Consider the following 20,549-nt stretch of genomic DNA (forward strand, 5'->3'; position numbering starts at 1 on the left):
TGACGATACTACCTTCCACATGGGATGGTTGTGCACATGCATGATGCACAGTTGTATGACGTTAGGCCTCCTGAAGTGGAGAGTTGGGAATGGTTTTCTTATAGGAAATGTTCTGATGAAATAGAACTTGAGCATTGTAGTTAAATCTGAGCGGGAGGAGGATAGAAAGCAAAGGGGCTAGGAGGAAATTCCACCAGAATGAGTTGTAATTAGCGTGGATAACAGAATCACAATATAGTACAAGGAGAGGCAGAGCACAGCAGAGACTTTGCCAGGTCCTCACTGAGACTAGCAGCACTTCGTGTCTCAGAAGTAAAACCTAATCCCACGAAGAGGGCAGTTTGAGCCCATATTTATAACTGCCCTGGAAGTCTGTTGCTGAGGTGAAAGGTCCTTGTTCATTTGGGATCTTAGTCAAGTTCAGGCCAATGAAGGAAGGGGGAAAAGATTCCATGTCACTGGCACTAATCTAGAGGGCTTGGGATCAATTTTTTAACTTGTTTCAGAGATATTTTCCAGAGCAGATATTGTGTAAGGCTGAGCTTTGAAGGGAAGTTAATATCATCCAACTAACCACAGTAAGGCCTGTTTTTTATCTTTTTATTGTATTTTATTGTATTTTATTGTAATATTCATGAGAGACACAGAGGGAGGCAGAAACATAGGCAGAGGGAGAAGCAGGCTCCCTTTAGGGAGCCTGATGTGGGACTTGATCCCAAGACCTGGGGATTACAACCTGAGCCAAAGCAGACCTCAATCCCTGAGCCACCCAGGTGTCCCACTTGTTTCTTATCTTAAAGTGTTTTTCTCTTCCAGGATTGCACTGTATGTTAACTAACTAAAAAGGTTTTTTTATTAAAAGTGTTTTTTCTCTGTATTATTAATTAAAACTTACTCTCCTGTAGGAAAGTCTTGAAGGCTTGAGTATTCCTGAATTGCTTACCAGAAAAGGAAAATGACTTTGGGCGCGTGTTCTTGGTATGGCTATTTTTCATTTTCCAAATTCAACTCCCACTCGTACCCAAGGCAGTGCTCTAAGGACAAAGTTGGCTAAAAGCAAGTGGAACCAGAGTTAGTGACATTTCCCTACTGTACCTGTCACCAGCCGTATCAGATGCCCTCACTGTTTCATCAGACCTATCAAATGGCCCCTTAAGCAGACAATTATAAAATGCCACGAGAAAATGGGGCTCAATGGGTTTGGAAATGTTGTAGCTTTGGGGGACAAAGGCAGGCCACAAGAATGGGGAAGACCCCCCCAACCCCTAGCCTTTTGGTTGGAGTTTCACAGTCGCTTCAGATTTGGGCACTTGAAGCACTTCACTCCCATCTGCAACAGGATAAGGCAAGGAGAGGTTCTTTGTTCAGGGTTCAAGTACTCTTGTGACCATCCCAAAATAACTCAGAGTGTAATACAGTGGGGCCTCATGGAGCAAAACCCTCAAGCCTCCAGCTCACTGTCATTGTCACCCCAATTGTTCTCTTCTTTCTCGGGCGAGCCAGGCACTTGAATAGAATTTTCCGTCAACACTCAGGGTTGCATAAACCCCTGCTTTTTGCTTTCCCAAGTCCATGAGGAGCCTCCCTGTCGGTTCAAGAGAAAGTACATAAGCCAGACTTAGTACTTCTCTAAATAAGTTTTCCTAGCGGCTTACATGGGTTCTTCACTCAGATTCAAACCAGATTAAGTCAATCTTCCCGGTTGGTCTCATCTCACCAAACGATCTTATTTTCTTAATTGGTCAGAGTTTGCAAGAATCCTGATATTTGCAAGCAGCCCTTTATTTACGAGGCTCTGTGTGCCATTCTTCAGCATGTATTTATTCCATCAGCCAAGTTATTATGCTGAGTTGAGCATTAAAGAAATCTGATCGTTTCCTTGGTCTCTATTTTGGAAGATGCTAGAGTTTTATCCTTAGTGACAGCATGAAAACAATATTTAAAGGAGGTTAACAAAGAGAAGAAGCTGAGCTGGGAGGGTTAAGCTGTGACTGCTGTGTTTGAAATCACCTCAAGATGCGGCAGAGGAAATGAAAAGGAGGGTCTTTAAAACCAGGGAGTCTTGAGAGTTACTGTGATGTGATGCAGAGAGGCAGCATGTACAACCTGTGTGCAAGGAATAGTGTGAAACCCATCTCGAAAGGAAAGAAATACACCAACCACAATGAGTACTTGGGTGGTGGGATTTCAGGTGGTTTAGTTTTTGCTTTTCTATATCACGTCAGATTTTTTCCCCCACTGTATGTCTATAGTTCTATAGCTCCACGAGTTTGCATAGTCTTTGCTATTTCATGCGAGTGTTTTTTGTACAATAAATTCCTAAAAAAGGAAGTGTATATGTAAAATAAACATTTTTAAAAAGGGATAAACCACGTTTACTTTAGAAATGTGTAAAATTTAAACAAGAAAATATTCCATAGCTAACCCTTGCAAATTTATTATTTTCCTTTAAAAATCATTTGTGTTGTTTTTTTTTTAAATCCTGGTTCCAAATGGTGCATGATATAAAAAGTCACTACTTTATTGAATAATCCTCCATATTATTATTATTATTTACAAAACAGGATCACACTATAAACATATTGTGCAACTTTCTTATTCCCCCCTGACGTATCTCAGACATGGTGCTCCATGACAAGCTGTGTGACTCTACTTCTTTCTTCTTGATGGCTGCACGTCCCCTCGCAGGCGCCTCCTCATCATGCAGCAGACACATATAATATATTCAATCAGACTCGTGTTATGGACCCTCGGCTCATCTTCTTCGTCATTGCAAATGGTGTCACAGTAAATATCCTCTTATGTAGTCTTCACCAGCTCATGCACAGTTTTGTAGAGTGAATTTTTAGAAATGGAAATGTTAACGCTTCCAGCGCAGACTGGGTAATGACTGCCTTTCCAGCTTATCATGACCACATGGTATGACCAACAGTTTCTGTATCATATGACCAGCTTCCATGCACAGCATTGTCTGAAAAGACAGTTTTGTTGGAAAAATGGAAAGTGCTGGGCTTCTTCACCGGTAGAGGGCACCTGGTCTTCCTTTATGTGGCCCTCGAGCCCCCTAGCCTCAAGTGTGCGTCACTGGGCCTCTGCACTAACAAAGCGATGATCACATCACGTACAAATGCTCCTGGCTCATTCCACTTAGCCCATGTTTGTATTGTTCTGGTTCCAGGACGCTGAGACTTTAAGCCCGAGGCTCTAACTTGAGCAGGAAGAGTTTATTTTGGGATGAAGAATCTTCCCCCATAGAAGGGCCTCTAAACCAGTGTCTCTAGTTCTCTGTCTTTAGAAACTGGGAAATTCTGAAGGGGAGAAACTTTTTTTTTTTTTTTTTTTTAATCTGCAGAACTGTCCCTTTCTCTCAGAAAATTTCAGGCTCATGTGTTGGTTGCTCAGCCAAGAGAGGGTAATACAGAGCTGCAGGGACATCGAGAGGTCATGAAGAGCGGTTTCAGTTCACTGTGCTTTGTGAAAGGACTCTCCATAAGTCTCCTCAAGTATGTAGGGTTGACGGGATAAATATATACCAAGTATGCATTTCATTAAACCTATAAATACACATGTTTAAAATGCCCAAGGAGGAAGGAAGGAACAGAAAACTCTGATTTTTTTTAAAAAAATGTGATGACACATCAGTTTGTTTTGCATAGGAATCAGTTTCTTTCAAAATAAAGATATCGGAAAAGCTCAGCGTAAGAGTTTAATACTTTACTTTCTTTAAAAAAAAGCCATTTTGATCAAAGTGAATGTAAAGTTTTTCTTACAAAAAAAAAAACATTAATATGACCTTGAATAAACCTTGAAGAGAAACATAAGAGAGAACCGGAAATGTATGATTTCCCTTTTCTGTAAATATGGAAATGTCCCGACAGTTCTTGTCTCTCTTAAAGAACAATTCAAGCATGTGGGATTTTCTCAGAATAGATAAGATGGGCTTTTGGGTTTGGCAGGAAAAGGAAAATATCAATTTATGACACATTTGACCAATTGCACTATGTAGCACTGCGATAATTCCACTTTGGTCCCTCTGGGGATGATTTTATACTTTGACCCACAGGGTTTGCTTATCATCAGCATAACCTGCAAAGTATAGTCCTTAAAAAATACCTAAATCTTCTGTCTCTCCTTCTCCTCTTTCCCTTTCAAATCAACTTGAAAACATAAAGTTAGGATCTTAACTTTAACAGAGTATTTCATAAACAATTGGGTGATGTGGGTTAGTAAAATACAAAAATATCTTTGCTTTGTTCTAAGTTAGCTGAACATAATGTTGGCCTCCTCACCTGGAATATCACGATATTGATATTGGAGGGGAAGGAGGTGGTGAATTTTTGCGCATTTAAAAAAGTTACAAAATACAGAATGTTTTGCTACCGTATTTTCTTCCTTTTTAGCTACAACATTATGGTTTTAAATCTTCTTGTCCATAGTAAGTCAGAGACAGCACCCAAATTCCATTTTTATCTAACTTGCGATTTTAAAGGAAAGATACATGATAACTTTTACAGGAAATGGAGGACAAAATTGGTCTTTTGTGTGACTTATAAAAGAATATGACTTTTTTATACACAGCTCAGTATTAGGCTTTAAAGAATAGTCACAAAACTGTTCGCTACAGATTTCTTTTTATATGAGCTTTATTGGTGAATTTAGTGATGGTTGTTAATTAGATCATTGCTCCTTGACAAAGAAGCTGGAGTGTCTGTGAGCAGCCACAAAAGAAAAAAAAATCGTCCTTTTGAAATCATAAACTTAGTGAGCAAGAAGGTGTTTATAGTTCCAGTGGCCTTTCAGGAACACCCCCATGGTAAAAGTGAGCCACACCTATAGGACTCTGTCCTTTGGTCCAATCAACTACCCCACTCGATCCTCAAAAGTCGACTGTTGAGACCTGTGGCTATAAACTTGGCTGTGCATTTTAATCACCCAGGAAAATGTGAATTTAAAAAAATCCTGATGCTGGAGCTCCGACTCACCCACCCCTCTTAAATCTGAATGTAGACCTGAGCAAAGCCATGAAAACCCTGGTACAGGTTTTTTTGTTTTGTTTTGTTTTTGTTTTTGTTTTTGTTTTGTTTTGTTTTGTTTTGTTTTGTTTTCAAAGTTCTCCAGGAGATTCTGATGGGGATAGCAGGGTTGCAAACCACCTAAATCTGAAAGAAAAATTTTCTATCTCAAATTCCCTGAGCAACTTGCAAGCATCTGCTTAGAACTTAAAGTTTTTTTTCCTCCCTTCCTTAGAAGGGGGCAACTGGATGATATAACCAAGACAGTTGGGGAGAGAAGAGAATCTGACTCATGTAAAGATACCCACAGAAATTATTTTAAAAAAGTGAACTTGTCTTATGGAGGGTGCCTCATGGCTACTATTTATGATGTTGTACCTTCCAAGGTCTTTTTCTTCCTTCAGGACCAGTTTCCTAAGAAAGGATGAAGCCAGACAGTTGGCTTCCTCTGATGTCTTGCCCTGTCCCCTATTTAGTAAGCCTGCACAATGTGAGCCTGTGACCCTCTCAAGTGGAGGACATTTCTGGTCAAATGGAGTTCTCCTCCCTTAGGTAATGGGGACATGTCTTGCCATTTCTTCCCGGCTCTTCATGGCTGACTGAACACAGGAAGCACTGACCACAGCAGTTAAGGGTGGGGTGGGGTGGGTGTTGGCAACAGAATCACACAAGTTGAAATCCTGACTCTTCTACGTCCTAAAAATTTATATATTTGGATGATGGCTCGATTTCTCTGAAGCCCGTTTTCTTCACCTGTGAAATGGCGATGACGATTTCAGGGATATCGGAAGAATTAAATGAAATAATGAATGCAGAATCTTTAATAAAGGATTAAATGGAATAATGTATGCAAAATGCTCAGCAAAGCTCTTGAGTCAGATACCATATCTAAATAGTCAAGAAATGATAGATATTGCTATCTTTTTTTAAAAAAAAAGATTTTTATTTATTTATCTATCTATCTACTTAGATTTGATTTATTTATTTCAGAGAGCTCACACAAACATGAGCAGAGGGAGGTGCAGGGGGAGAAGCAGACTTCCCGCTGAGCAGGGAGCCCAATGTGGGGCTCAATCCCAAGACCCTGACCATGACCATGACCTAAGCCAAAGACAGATGATTGAGCCACCCAGGCGCCACTGGATATTACTATCTTAACTATCTTTATCCAACTCCACTTAATTGACTGACAAAATTAATCTCTTTTCTTTATTTTCTCTAGAACCACATGCTGACTGATGCCCCTAGTACCCTGGAATACTCTTAAACCACACAAGCTTACCTCTCCTACCAGTGGAGTGATAACCTTACCAAGGATATTGTTTGTTCTCAAACTTGTTTATGCCAGTTATAATTGGAATTTAAGTGTTAAGTGAATAGATGAAATATGAAAGTGGAGAGTTGTTTCTGTAATACCTAGGCGGAACCCATAAGTTAATACAAATTGTAAAAACCAATATCAAAGTAAGTGGTGAAATCATAAACTGCAAAACTTAGAAACTGGTAATAATCTAGAAGAAATTTAGGACTAAGTTTTGGCTCTGCTTTTGAGAAACAAATGTTGGATATCCCGTGAATGTCATTTATGTGATAAATATAACGAAGGTCTCTAGTCACCATATCTAAAAAAGAAAAAGACAGTCTTACACAAAAAGATTGATGACTGAATGTCCCCTTGTAAAGTGTACATAAAAACATTGGTACCTTTCATTAAAAAATTATCAGATATTTTTGATTAACCCACTATCTCATCCTGTTGAATACAGAAATTTTACTTATCATTTTCCAAAGATTTCATACTAGGAGAAAGTGGGGAAAGGTGATTTCCTTTCCTCCAGGAGGCCTCTTTCCAGTTATAATTAGCCTGAGATAGGTAGTCAGCTTTTTTCTCTGGTTTTTGTATTTTTATCAAAAACTTCACACACAAGAATCTGATAATGAACCTTCTTCATTCTATAGGTATAACAATCCATCACCCAGTTACAATAATTATCAACTCATAGCCAATCTTTTTTGATTTATATGCTATACACCCCTTGCTTCCTATATTATTTTGAAGCAAATTCTATATTCCCAAAGGTGATTTCTTTCATAGCTAAGATACTGTATTCTATTGTTTTCATTTAGAAAATGTTATTGAAGTATTTGCATATCGAAAAGAGCATTTATTATAAATATCTAGTTCAGTTATTTTCACAAACACAGTGCATTGGTGTAACCAGCATCTATATGAGAAACAACATTATGACTTCTCACAGCATAAGTTAGCTTTGCCTGTTTTGTTCTTCACAGATAGAAGAGTGTAGTATGTTCTCTCTGTGTCTTTTGCTTCTCTCAGCTTTTGTTTAGCATTAGGTTTGTAATATTCACCCAGATCATTTATTCTCATTGCTCAATAGTGTGTCATGGCTTATCCATAACAGTGGTGGTGAACAATTGGATTATTTCCAGTTTTCTTTATGACAAATGCTGTTATTTATCTTATTGTGTGCATAAAAATGCATTTCTGTTGGATATGTAACTAGGAGTGAGATCGCAGGGTCACACTCAGCTTTTGTAAATATTGCCAAGCATTTTTCCAAGTTGGTTGTTCTAATTTCAGCTTTTAAATATTTGTATTGTGGTATTAGCCTAAGAGGTTCAGAACTCATCCATACAGTCCTCAGGAGCAGAAGGGTCTGTGTGGGAAAGTTCTGAATCCCTACAAGGGAAGGTCTAAGAGGCTCTTAGATACCATATCTGAACCTCTTCTCTCTTTATAACTTTCTCTGGAGAAAATGTTTAATTCCCTAATTGGGATTATAGAATAGACCAAACTTCATGAGAGATTGCTAACCCAGGTCCTGTGTGGAGGACCCAGGATGACATACATGCAAACTGTTAAGATTTTTAAAATGTTATTCGAGGTTTAGGTAATTTATGTAATATAACTTTGGGATACGACTTTGTAGATCTTCTACTTGGGAATATGTTCCAGGAGGCAAACCTTACACAAAGAGAGAAAGATGGATGTAACTGCAGACTTGATCTATATGTGCAATGTTGTGATCTCCCTTTGTATACAGGAGGGCAAATGACCTGTGTTATGGTGGAAATAGACTTAGCAGAACTTAGTGGAATAGTGGGGACAATGTGAAATCAAATTTTCTGGCTTGGATGGCTGGGTTGATGGCAAAGCTACTAAGCCTGGTAAGGAATATGGGAGAAGCAACAGCCATGCTGTGTGGCTAATGCAAATTTGACTGTAAAAAGTCCTTCATGCAGGTGGGGACAGAGTCTTCTTCAGTCAATGAAAGAAATCATATCTGGCTTCTTAAATAGTTTCATGGTGTCACCAACAATCATACTAAACCAACAGTGGCATCAGCAACGGGAGCTCTAGTCCACTAGGTGATATTGAAGAGGTGTCAATTCACCCTGCACCATGCATGTGGTAACATGGTGAACTGCCATGAGGTAAATTGTTAGTGTCCATTTCCCCATCAAACTGTAGGCTCTTTGAGGGCAGGCACTGGGTCTTTTCATTATTGAGTATCCATTACTGAATACCTTACTGTGATAGGCCCAAAGGAGAAGCTCAATAAATAGACTTGAACTGAATAGGATTGAGGTCCCTTAAGAGGATTAATAATAGGAGTCTTATATATCTTGAGAGACTGTAATGAATTAAATAACAGGTAAGAGGCGCTTCTCACACGTGGAATGTCTAGGGGGTGCTGGAGGCTTTTATATGCAGAAAAGATTATTCAGAAATTTAGTTTGGAATAAATAATTTATTGTAATTGCACATTATAAATCTAGGGTTTTTTTAAAATTTATTTATTTATTCATGAGAGACACAGGAGAGAGGCAGAGACATAGGCAGAGGGAGAAGCAGACTTTGAGCAGGGAGCTGGATGTGGGACTCAATTCTTCTAGGACCCAGGGACTAACTCTGAACCAGGCTGATCAGATGCTTGCATTTTGTTTCTTCGGCTCTTAAGATATGTGCATAGGTTTCTCATTTATATCTAAAGACTTTTGGACTTGATATAATTTGAAGATACATACATTTTTTTCTTAAAAGACATAGAGCTTGGAGCATCTGGGTGGCTCTGTTGGTTAAGCATGTAACGCTTGATTTCTGCTCAGGTCAGGATCTCAGGGTTGTGAGATGAGCTCTGTGCCCGACTCTGCTCTGGACATGGAGCCTGCTTTATATTCTCTCTCTCCCTCTCCCTCTGTTCCTCCTTCCTTCTCCCCCATCCCAGGCTCGTGCAAGCACTCTCTCTCACTAGAGAGAAAGAAAGAAGGAAAGAAAGAAAGAAAGAAGAAAGAAAGAAAGAAAAAGAAAGAAAGAAAGAAAGAAAGAAAGAAGAAAGAAAGAAAGGAAAGAAAGAAAGAAAGAAGAAAGAAAGAAAGGAAAGAAAGAAAGAAAGAAAGAAAGAAAGAAAGAAAGAAAGAAAGAAAGAAAGAAAATAGGCTTAGAACTTGACAAAGTCCTAAGATATGAAAATGTTTCTCTCTTTTGCTTGATGGAAACTAAGGACAATATACCCTTGAGGAATATTCAGATGATGCTATGACTTTGTCTGACATGTGGTCCTAACTTATGAAATCATTCTCCTGATACATTCCCTCAAAACTAAGATACAAAGACTCTTACTTGAAGACCTTTCCACTTCATAGTCAATAGATACACATTTGGAAAGTCCATTGCAGACCTTGCTAATCCATCACTCCTTTTTCCTCACTTAACCCAAATGCTATTCAGACTTAAAGAACTGTTGCAGGTGATGCTTGGGAGATCTATGAAGTGAACCTACAGAGGGAACCTCTTTGTCACCCCCTTTGTCATGCTAAGGTAACATCAAACAACTGAGGTTTAGAAGAAATGTGTTTTCAAAGGAAAGATGTTCACCAAAATTTATTTAAGGAGGTAGTGTTTAATGATTAAGACCGTAGATTCTGAGGGTGCCTGGGTTAGCTCAGTCAGCTAAGTGACCGACTCTTGATTTTGACTCAAGTCGTGATCTCAGAATCAGCCTCAGATAGATCTCAGAGGGGTCTGCTTGCCGCCCCCCGCCCCCCGCTGCATGCACTTAAGAGCTCCCTCTCTCTCTCTCAAATAAATAAATAACTCTTAAAAAAACGAAAAGATCATGGATTCTGGGAAACATACCTGCTTTCAATGCTTTCAAATATTTGCTCCACTTGTTACTGGGAGCTTTGGAACATTTTTAATCTTCTTGTACCTCAGTTTCCTCATCTTAAAATGAAGATAAGAGTGTTACCTATCTCATAGAGTTTTATGAGAATTAAATGAGAAAAATATATGCAAAATACTTAGCAAGATGCCCAGGATACTATAAATGTTTACTAACAAATAATGACAGTGATTTTCCTGAATTTTCTGGGAGACAGCTGAGGGAGGAAGCTCACCTTCACTCAGGGAGTCAAACTAGGGCACTGCGGGACAGCAGCAACAGTCAGGGCAGCTGAGCGGGACCAGAGCCTTTTTAAACAAAGGCATGGGGCAGAAAATAAATCTGAGCCCCAGAATCCCATCTCAGAGGCCCCGGGGCTGCAAATAGCAGCTGCAGCTGCAGACTCAGGGCTGGCCGTTACATGTCCGCAGTGTGAAGGGATTCGCAAGGACAAACTCATCCTTTCCATCATGCCCCCACACAGCGTCAGCACTCCTTTGACTGTAGGAGTTAAATCTGAATATTAAGCAGCCACATATTTTTAGTAGAATCTAGCAGCCTGACTGATAATACAGATGGGATGGGAAAGAGGGCTTGGCCAATTTTGTTAAGGGATGAAATGTTCTTGTATCTACCACCATCGGTGATTCTGAATCATTTCACTGCCAGTGATAACCCCTCCACCTGTAGAACACCCAGCAGGTCCAGACACGGTGCCTCGGACTTCACATGTGTTCACTCGTCTAATCCTCTTGCATCTCTACAGGCAGATGTTCTTATTTTCCCAGCCTAGCTCTCGAAAGGCAGCCAGCAGAAGATGAGGAAACTAAGGCCCAGACGGTAAATACTTTGCTCAATATTAGAAGAGCCTAAGTACAGGGCCAAGATCTAGACCCAATTCTGTCTAGCTCCAGCCTCTCATCCATTTAACGCTTGGCTGTGTGGCCTTGAAATTGCAATGATCTCTTGCTCACAAGTTATTCCATGTGTATATTGCTTGTTACCTCAAACAGTCCCCTCTGTGATGAGGCGGGGTGCTGCTTGTTTATTTTGTATCTCCAAGTTTTCAACACATAGTAGAAGGTGAGCAGATACTTACTGATGGAGTTCCAACAACATTATGATGGGAAGAATTGGTCGGATCCCAATGGCATACCTCAAAGTCACTTAAAAAAAAAAAAAAAAAAAAAAGACTTGCTTCTCAGACCAGATACATTTAGTTTTTTCAGCTGCAAATTACTAAGTGTCTGCTGTAAGCTGAAAATATGATTAAAACAAGATCCTGCCTCAGGAATACTATAGTCTAGACAAAGTATTGCAAGTTCAAATGCCCATCTGGACGAGGCATGTAACACAAATGACTGAAAAGTCCCAAGAAATAAATGGGGCTGGCCCCCATAGGCTCCACCATAGTGTTTCTAACTGGACCAAATATTTCCAAGGGAAGCTATAAATTCATATTTTTTAAAATATCTTAATTTTTTTATTATTTATGATAGTCACAGAGAGAGAGAGAGACAGAGAGAGACAGAGAGAGAGAGAGGCAGAGACATACGCAGAGGGAGAAGCAGGCTCCATGTACCAGGAGCCCGACATGGGATTCGATCCCGGGTCTCCAGGATCACACCCTGAGCCAAAGGCAGGCGCCAAACCGCTGCGCCACCCAGGGATCCCTATAAATTCATATTTTACATGATATATGTGTGTGTGTGTGATGTGTATATATATATATATTTGTATGAAACAAGTATGTGGGCCAAGTAAAATTTATCTGCAAACTGGATTTAGCTCATAGGCTACCAGGTTGCAATCTCTGGCTTAAGCATAAGACATACAAATATGGACAGTATGAGGTAAACAAAACTGTCGTTACCATGCAGGGATTGTATATAAAGTATTCAGAGAAGTCAGAGGTAATTTCCAGCTGGAGTATTAGAGAAGACTCTGTGGAGGAAGTCTTTGAGTTTAGCCTTCCAAAATGGGTCAGCCTTGGAGCCACTGTGAAGGGTAGGAATTCTGCTTCAGCTGCCAGAAATAGTAAGAAGGAGGATCTGCTCATAGGAAGCGATGATGGGTCAAGGTCAGGGACCTCTGAGTTACATTTGTTTTTTGTTTTGCTTCGTTTTTACTTTCTTACTAACAATAAATGTATTGCACACATAAGCTAGAGTCATCAAACATAGGAAGGATTTTGTGTGTTTTCAACAAGCACCGTAAGCACAGAGTAGGAGATAGGAGATATGGAGGCTGGAAATTGTTAGGGTTCATAAATTAAAGGAGATTTTGAGGCAATGGAACCCTCACTGCTTATAGTCTACTGCATGGTGTGTGGTAGGACATGAAGCTTAAAAGAACATCTGAGTCTTGGAAGGGGTCCAGCAAAGGCACCAGGACTAATTTGGGAGATGAAGGGTATGTCTTATGAGAGGAGGCTTAGAGAGCTTAACATGCTTCTGCTTTAAAATAAGGCGGGTGAGTAGAGTTCTATTGATAGCCTGCAGGGCTTCCAGCATGAACTTGTACTTGGTGTGAGCTGAAATTCAAAGTCACACTAAGGAACGTCAAGAAGGCAGGTTTCTTTCTTTTTCATTTCAAGAATGATGAGTACAGGAACATTTTGTGCAAGAAAGTTTTTAAAAATGGAATAGATTCCCATAGAGTATTTGAGGGGGAGCATCTTCCATTTTATCACCATCTGTTCGTTAGTGGGTTACATTTAAAGATCAGTTATTCATAATATCAATTTATAATGTTGTGGGCGGAAACATCACTGTCCTGGTAGCTGCAAGGGCACATAGAACAAGCTTCACACTCAAACATGCACACAGAATGAGAGAGAAATAAAATTCACTTTAGACATTGCTTTGCAAAACTGCTAAAATTTCACAAATTCCCGAAGCCTTCACCACCTTTGCCACTTGTTCCTTCTGGTTTCACGTACAATGAGGTGATGGTTTAGGATGGGGAGAACTGATAGACCCGAGAATGTCCTTTATAATTCTGTGTGGTCAGGCTTCATATTTTAAAGGACTAGATAATCTGCTCTCTGTTGTATTTTGTCTTATCTCATTTTGGATACTGGGCCTGTGCTTTTCATGACTTAGTTAAAACTCAGAACGTACCATAAAATATGCAAAGGGGAAAACAGAAGGAAATATAATAATTTTAGTAATTATTACATCTCTAACGGGTTAAATTTTTAATATTCAAGGCATGTTGTAGGTTCAGAAGTGGAACTCAGGAATAAGGTCAGAGATGGGCTCTGGGAGTCATTCACACAGTAATAACTGAGAATGTGAGAGGGGATTAGCTCACCAAGGGAGAGAATGTCTGAGAGAGCAGAGGACTGGAAGCAGAATCGTGGGGAAAGCCCCCATCCCCAAACCCCCAGGGCCCAAGAAAAAAAGAGAGGAAAAGCAGGGGGAGAAGCAGTATCTGTTTCCTGCCACTCAGATCTAGGGGCCCCTTCTTCCTGACCACTGCCCTCTTCTGAAACAGGCCATATGAACAAAGCCCTGAAGTTATTTTGTTCACATACCTTTTGCGATGAACAGAATTGCATGCCTCCAAAATTTAGATGCTACGTCCTTAAACCTAAATTGATGGCATTTGGAGATTGGGCCTTTGGCAGGTAATCAGGTTTAGATAAGATTGTGAAGATGGGATCCTCATGATGGGATTTGTGCCCTTATAAGAAGAGGCACCAGAGGGCCTCCCGAGTGGCTCAGCCAATTAAGTGTCCAACTCTTGGTGTCCGTCAGGTCATACTCTCAGGGCTGGGAGATCGAGCCCCACAAAGTCTCTGCACTGGTGAGTCTGCTTGAGATTCCCTCTCCCTCTGTGCCTCTCCAGTCTTTAAAATTAAAATAAGTAAATCTTAAAGAAAAAAAAAAAAAGAGGCACCAGAGAGCTTGCTCTCTGTCTCTCGCTGCCATGTGAGAACACAAAGAGATGGCGGCTATGGGTAGGCAGGGCAGAGGGCCTTCACCAGAACCTGATTGTGCTGGTATTCTCATCTCAGACTTCCAGCCTCCAGACTCGTGAGAAATAAACTTCTGTTGCTTAAGACACCCAGTCTATGATATTCTATTATGGCCACCTGAGTGAACTAATGCCACCATCAAAGAAAATTCTGGATGATCCTTACAGATTTTCAAATTGCTTTCTTTAAAAAAAAATTTTAAGTAGGCTCCAACCCAATGTGGAGCCCAATGCAGGGCTTAAACTCATGACCCTGAATCAAGACCCCACTGAGATCAAGAGCCAGACACTTGGGAGCTCCTGGGTGGCTCAGTTGGTTAAGTGTCTGGATTCTTGATTTGGAGTCATGTCATGATTTCATGGTTGTGAGATCGAGCCCCAAGTCATCTCTGTGCTGAGCATGGAGCCCACTGGGTTCTCTCTCCCCCTCTCCTGCCCTGTGCCTCCCCAGTGCACACTGTGCTCTCCCCCTCTCCTGCCCTGTGCCTCCCCAGTGCACACTGTGCTCTTTCTCTCTTTCTCTCCCTTAAAAAAAAAAAAAAAAAAAGGAGTCAGAGGCTTAAGCAACTGAGCCACCCAGGCATGCCTTTCAGCTGCTATTTAAAATTTTCTGTCCTAAGCTTAAATGGTTGCAAAGAATGTCATTTCCAACCTTCTGTAAAAACTGGCATAAAAACAAAAATAAAACTATAACCTCATGATTTCAAGCATCTCCATGGGATAAAAATGTCAGAGCACTATAACACCTAACCATTGGAAATTTAACATCATTCCCTTTCTCCTTGAGTAAATAGCTTCGTTCTACTTACCTTAAGAGATTCTTTTCCCATTTAATGAATTTTTTTGTCTTAAGATTTAAAGAATTTTGTATCTTATATTCTCTGCCTCAAAAGTCATATAAATAGAAATTTTTTGAAACATTTTTTTTCTGTGACCACAAGGCCTTACAGTGTTAACAATGTATTTGGAATTAAGTTATTCTTACAAGTATTATTTATACACGATCGAGTAAAGCAGCATAAAAGATATTACTAGATAAATGATTATTCCACACAAAATAATATTTGATTGAAAATGTATCTTTTAGGTGGAAAATACTTTTTTCCCAATTAATTTATTTATTCATAGTTGATTATTATTTATTGTCAGAAAGGGACAGAGTTCAGGCTCAATACCAGACAGAATATGCTGGATACAAAAGGTCACACACTGTAAGTTTCCATTCGTATAAAATATTCACAAAATAGGTAAACCCAGAGGGACAGAAAATGTATTGCTGGTTGCTGGGGGGTGGGCAGAGGGGGAATGGGTTCATTAAAAAAAAATTTTTTTTAAGATTTTATTTATTTATTTGAGAGAGAGAGAGAGAGAGCACTGCAGGAGGGAGGAGCAGGCTCCCTGCTGAGAGGGGAGCCCGACACAGGGCTGGGTCCCAGGGTCCTGAGATCATGACCTGAGCCGAAGGCAGATGCCAAGCTGAATGAGCCCCCCAGGAACTCCAGGTAACATCTCAAGTCAGTAATAGAATAACAATGACATGGTGCTGGCAAGAGGCCCTGTTAAGCTGGGGGGCGGGATCACAAACAAGTTCAGGTCCCCTAATTCACAAAATAAAAAATATTTTAACATTTAAAATACTTGAAGAAAATTTATAAGAGTATTTGAATAAACCTGAGTGGAGAGACTTTTTTTTTTTTTTTTTAAGTAAAACAGGAAACCCAGAAGCCGTAGAAGAAAAGTTGACAGATTTGAATAAATATAAACTTAAAAAAATTTGTTATTGCAAAGAAGGTCAAAAAATCAAATGGCAAAAAAGGGAAAGTTATTTGAAACATATGTTACAGAGTTCATATCATTAACAAAAACTAAAGGATTATGGACATTGCTGCCATAAACATCGGGGTGCAGGTGACCCGGCATTTCACTGCATCTGTATTTTTGGGGTAAATCCCCAAAACAGTGCAATTGCTGGGTCGTAGGGCAGATCTATTTTTAACTCTTTGAGGAGCCTCCACACAGTTTTCCAGAGTGGCTGTGCCAGTTCACATTCCCACCAACAGTGCAAGAGTGTTCCCCTTTCTCCACATCCTCTCCAACATTTCAAAAGATGATGGATAAAGAAGATGTGGTCTATGTATACAATGGAATACTACTCAGCCATTAGAAATGACAAATACCCACCATTTGCTTTGATGTGGATGGAACTGGAGGGTATTATGCTGAGTGAAGTAAGTCAATCAGAGAAGGACAAACATTATATGGTCTCATTCATTTGGGGAATATAAAAAATAGTGAAAGGGAATAAAGGGGAAAGGAGAAAAAATGAGTGGGAAATATCAGAAAGGGAGACAGTGCATGAGAGACTCCTAACTCTGGGAAACAAACAAGGGGTGATGGAAAGGGAGGTGGGCAGGGGGTGGGGTGACTGGGTGACAGGCACTGAGGGGGGGCACTTGATGGGATGAGCACTGGGTGTTATGCTATATGTTGACAAATTAAACTCCAATAAAAAAAGGGGGGGGGTAATAAGGCCCATATTGAAGGGAACTTTAAAACTTTCCTGAAGGAGAAATCAGAGGTATTGCTAGGGGTTCACTGTGGATAGCAGAAGAGAGTGCTAAAAAAATCAAAATTTTTCTTTGGAAGTTAAAATGAGTGAAAATATCAGTGAGGGTGACAAAACATGAGAGACACCTAACTCTGGGTAGTGGAAAGGGAGGGGGGTGGGGGGTTGGGGTGACTGGGTGATGGGCACCGAGGGGGGCACTTGGCGGGATGACCACTGGGTGTTATGCTAAATGTTGGCAAATTGAACTCCAATAAAAAAATAAATAAAAATAAATAAAAAAATAATAAAAAAAACTAAAGGATTTAGAAAAGAGTAATTCACAGAAAAAGAAACAGATCAATAAACATGAAATGTGGCTTAACCTTTTGGAAACATGGAAACTCAAATGATGAATAGTATTATCTCACACATTAAGTCAACAAGCACTAAGTTGATGTGGTTTTGTTTTTTTAATGATAACATCCAGGATATATGAAACAGGCAGACTTATATATTGCCGACTGACCTGTTGCACAAGCCACCTTCTGGGAGAGTATTCTAGTAAAAATCCATTAAGATTCAAACTATGCATCTGCACTATGAGGTCACTATTAAGAATCTATCCTATTAATTTGAAAATATCAATATATAAGGTTATCTGTGATGTTTACTACAGTATTAATTGTGGTGCTAAAACACTGGTAACACCCTAAATGTCCATCTAAAGGGAAGTGAAGGGGATCCCTGGGGGGCGCAGCGGTTTGGCGCCTGCCTTTGGCCCAGGGCGTGATCCTGGAGACCTGGGATCGAGTCCCACATCGGGCTCCCGGGGCATGGAGCCTTCTTCTCCTTCTGCCTGTGTCTCTGCCTCTCTCTCCCTCTTTGTGTGACTATCATAAATAAATAAAAATTAAAAAAAAATAAATAAAGGGAAGTGAATTGAAAAAATAAGGCACACTATGGCTCATCCCTACCATGAGGGATTATTCAGCTATAAAAAAGGTTAAGTTTGGTGTGTGTGTATATATATATATATATATATACATATATACACACACACACACACACACACACATACACATACATATGCACACACGGGCACACATATATGTATGTGTGTATATATATATATATATATATATATATGCATGCACACGTGTATGAAGGTTAAATGGGAAAAACAAGTTGAAGGACAATGTAAATAAAAAATAAATAACTCCCTGCATATGAATATATAAGTTTGCCCTCTGAGATGCAAGAGAACTTAGACCTTAATTCACACCATGGAGTGAGAATAAGGTTGGAAAGAGGAAGAGGCTTATATTTATATTTCTCTGTATTCTTTGTTTAGGGAAGGGAACATTATTGCTTTTGTTTTGGAAGGTAAGGCAGAGATTGATATTTGTTTACCCAACATCTATTCTCGTCATTCTTTTTAGTAGTAGAAGTCTGTTGCTACTGAGAATTAAAAAGAACTACACTTCCCAGTTTTTTTTTCTACCCAAACATGGCCATATAACCAAGTTCTAGCCAATGGGATGTATTAGATGTTTCGTGTAGAACTTCAAATAAGTATTTATTTATTTATTTATTTTCCTTTTCGTTTTATTTTATTTTTTATTTATTTATTTTTCAAAAAAATCTTAAAATGGAGAAAGTGAGTCCTTTTTTCTTTTCTTTTCTTTCTTTTTTTTTTTTTCTGCTGCTTGGAAGGTGGATGTAATGGCCAGGGCACTAGCAGCCATAGTAGGCCATGAAGTTACCTGGAGGATGGTGGAGCAAGGAGAAGGAGGTTGGAGTCCTGATGACACTGTGGAGCCACTATGATGACTCTAAACTAGTTACTTTTGGACTTGCTTTATGTGAGCAAGAAACAGTTCTATCTTCATGTAATGGTTGTTATATTGCTGCTATAATCATTCAAATATAACTGAATAATAAATATAACTCTGAAAAAGCTCAAAAAAGCATTTAATTAAAAAAAAAAAGAGCCCTGTTGATCATTTTTCCCCACTTCCTGAGAGTGATGTTGGAGATGAAGTCTGTAACCTACTAGATCGATATAGAAGATCTGGAATGAGGGTTATGTGTTCCTAAAACAATATAGTCCTGGAAAAAGTATACATATCTGCTTATTATTTACATTTAGATCTTACTGCAACCATCTTATACACTTCATAGCCATTTATCCCAGAACTTGTCCATACTTCCAATTCCTCCAATAAGTTTTTGTCGTTTTATAATCAAGTCCTATATTGCCAAACAGTTTTCCAGGTCATAAAATTATTTTCTCCATGGGTTGCAGTATTTCCTGGCATGTGTCCACTTCAGTAAAATGATCAGTGCATTAAAGACCCAATGGGCTTTCTGCAGAAGCCAGTGATGGCGTGGCACCTCTTACATGGCATGTGTGAAATCTGCCCATCACTATGGACATTCTTCTGCAACATGAACACTTTGTCCTTATGTCCATCACATGTGTGGTGTACAGTGTGCTGTGAATGCTAGGAAGAAAAAAAAAAGATTCTTTTGTAGGGACTACTCATCTAGAATCATGATGTTAAAACTAGGAGGGGACTCAGAGTTCATTTTTTTTTCAGCCTCTCCTCCTACACAAAAGGAAACCGAGGTCTAGAAAGGCCACTTGACTTCTTAGAGTACCTCAGCTGGTTAATGATAGGTGGAAAAACAGAACCCGAGGGTGTGACTTCAGATTCTAGCCTCTTTAATTGCTTCTTGTTTTAATTGATACTCTCATAACAGGCGCAGGAAACAACAACAACAAAAAAAGTCACTTTCTTTCAAGGCACTTCCAACTTTATATGACAAAATGTTTTCTGGCTGACATTTATCTGTTTAGCGTCTCAGAGCAAAGGAATATCTGAAAAAGCAAAACAATGTTCTGTGCCTCGCTATGTGGTTCAAAAAAGTCTTTCTCTGTAGATGTTCACTGACCTTCTTAACTGACTTCCCTCCCTCTCCCCACCACATAGCTAAAGCATGATGCCATGAAGTTCTAAGTTGGATTTCCATCCTTATATGAAAAGGTAGCTTGGCACAGAGTTTGGTGGAGCTAAGTCTGACCAGCTGTGCTCTTGGCCACGAGGGAAATTAAACAAGACAATGTGGCTGGTTTCGTACAAATCAATCAAAGTCCCTTGAAAATAATCTCGAAAACACATACTCATAAAGATACATGAATAGTCGTCTTGACACAGAAACTAAATTTCATCCTGGTCTTTGCAGTGTCATGGGTGTAGACAAAGCAAGCAAGATGTCTTTTTTAGTTTGACCACACAGTGGTTCATATTTCTTTGTCAATTCCATGAGAGTTTTGGGAGAAAGTGGCCAAATCTGATACAGTCTGCCAACATGCGAGGCTACGTTTGTTTGTGTGTTTGCCATCCTGAAGCAAGACGATGGCTACTGGTATATCTGACTGTCTTTTCTCAGGGCCCATGTATGTTTAAGCATATAATTCTGTCGTTCTTAATATATTCACAAAGTTGTATAACCATAACCATTACCTAATCCTAGGACACATTTTCATCATCCCCCAAAGAAACTCCATACCCATGAGCACTGACTCCCAACTCCAGCCCCCTTCTGCCCCTGGCCACCAATAAGTGACTTTCTGACTCTATACATTTGCCTACATGGACATTTCACATTGGTGGAATTGTGCACTGTGGTCTTTGGCCCCGGCTCCTCTCACCTAGCACATTGCTCTTGAGCTTCACCCAAGTTGCAGTGTGTATCATTCCTTCATTCTTCTTTATGCCCTGTAATTTTTGCAAAGGACATTTCTTGAAAAAAGGTAGA

This window comes from Vulpes vulpes, chromosome 10 (assembly GCF_048418805.1).
Source record: "Vulpes vulpes isolate BD-2025 chromosome 10, VulVul3, whole genome shotgun sequence".
Taxonomy (NCBI): domain Eukaryota; kingdom Metazoa; phylum Chordata; class Mammalia; order Carnivora; family Canidae; genus Vulpes; species Vulpes vulpes.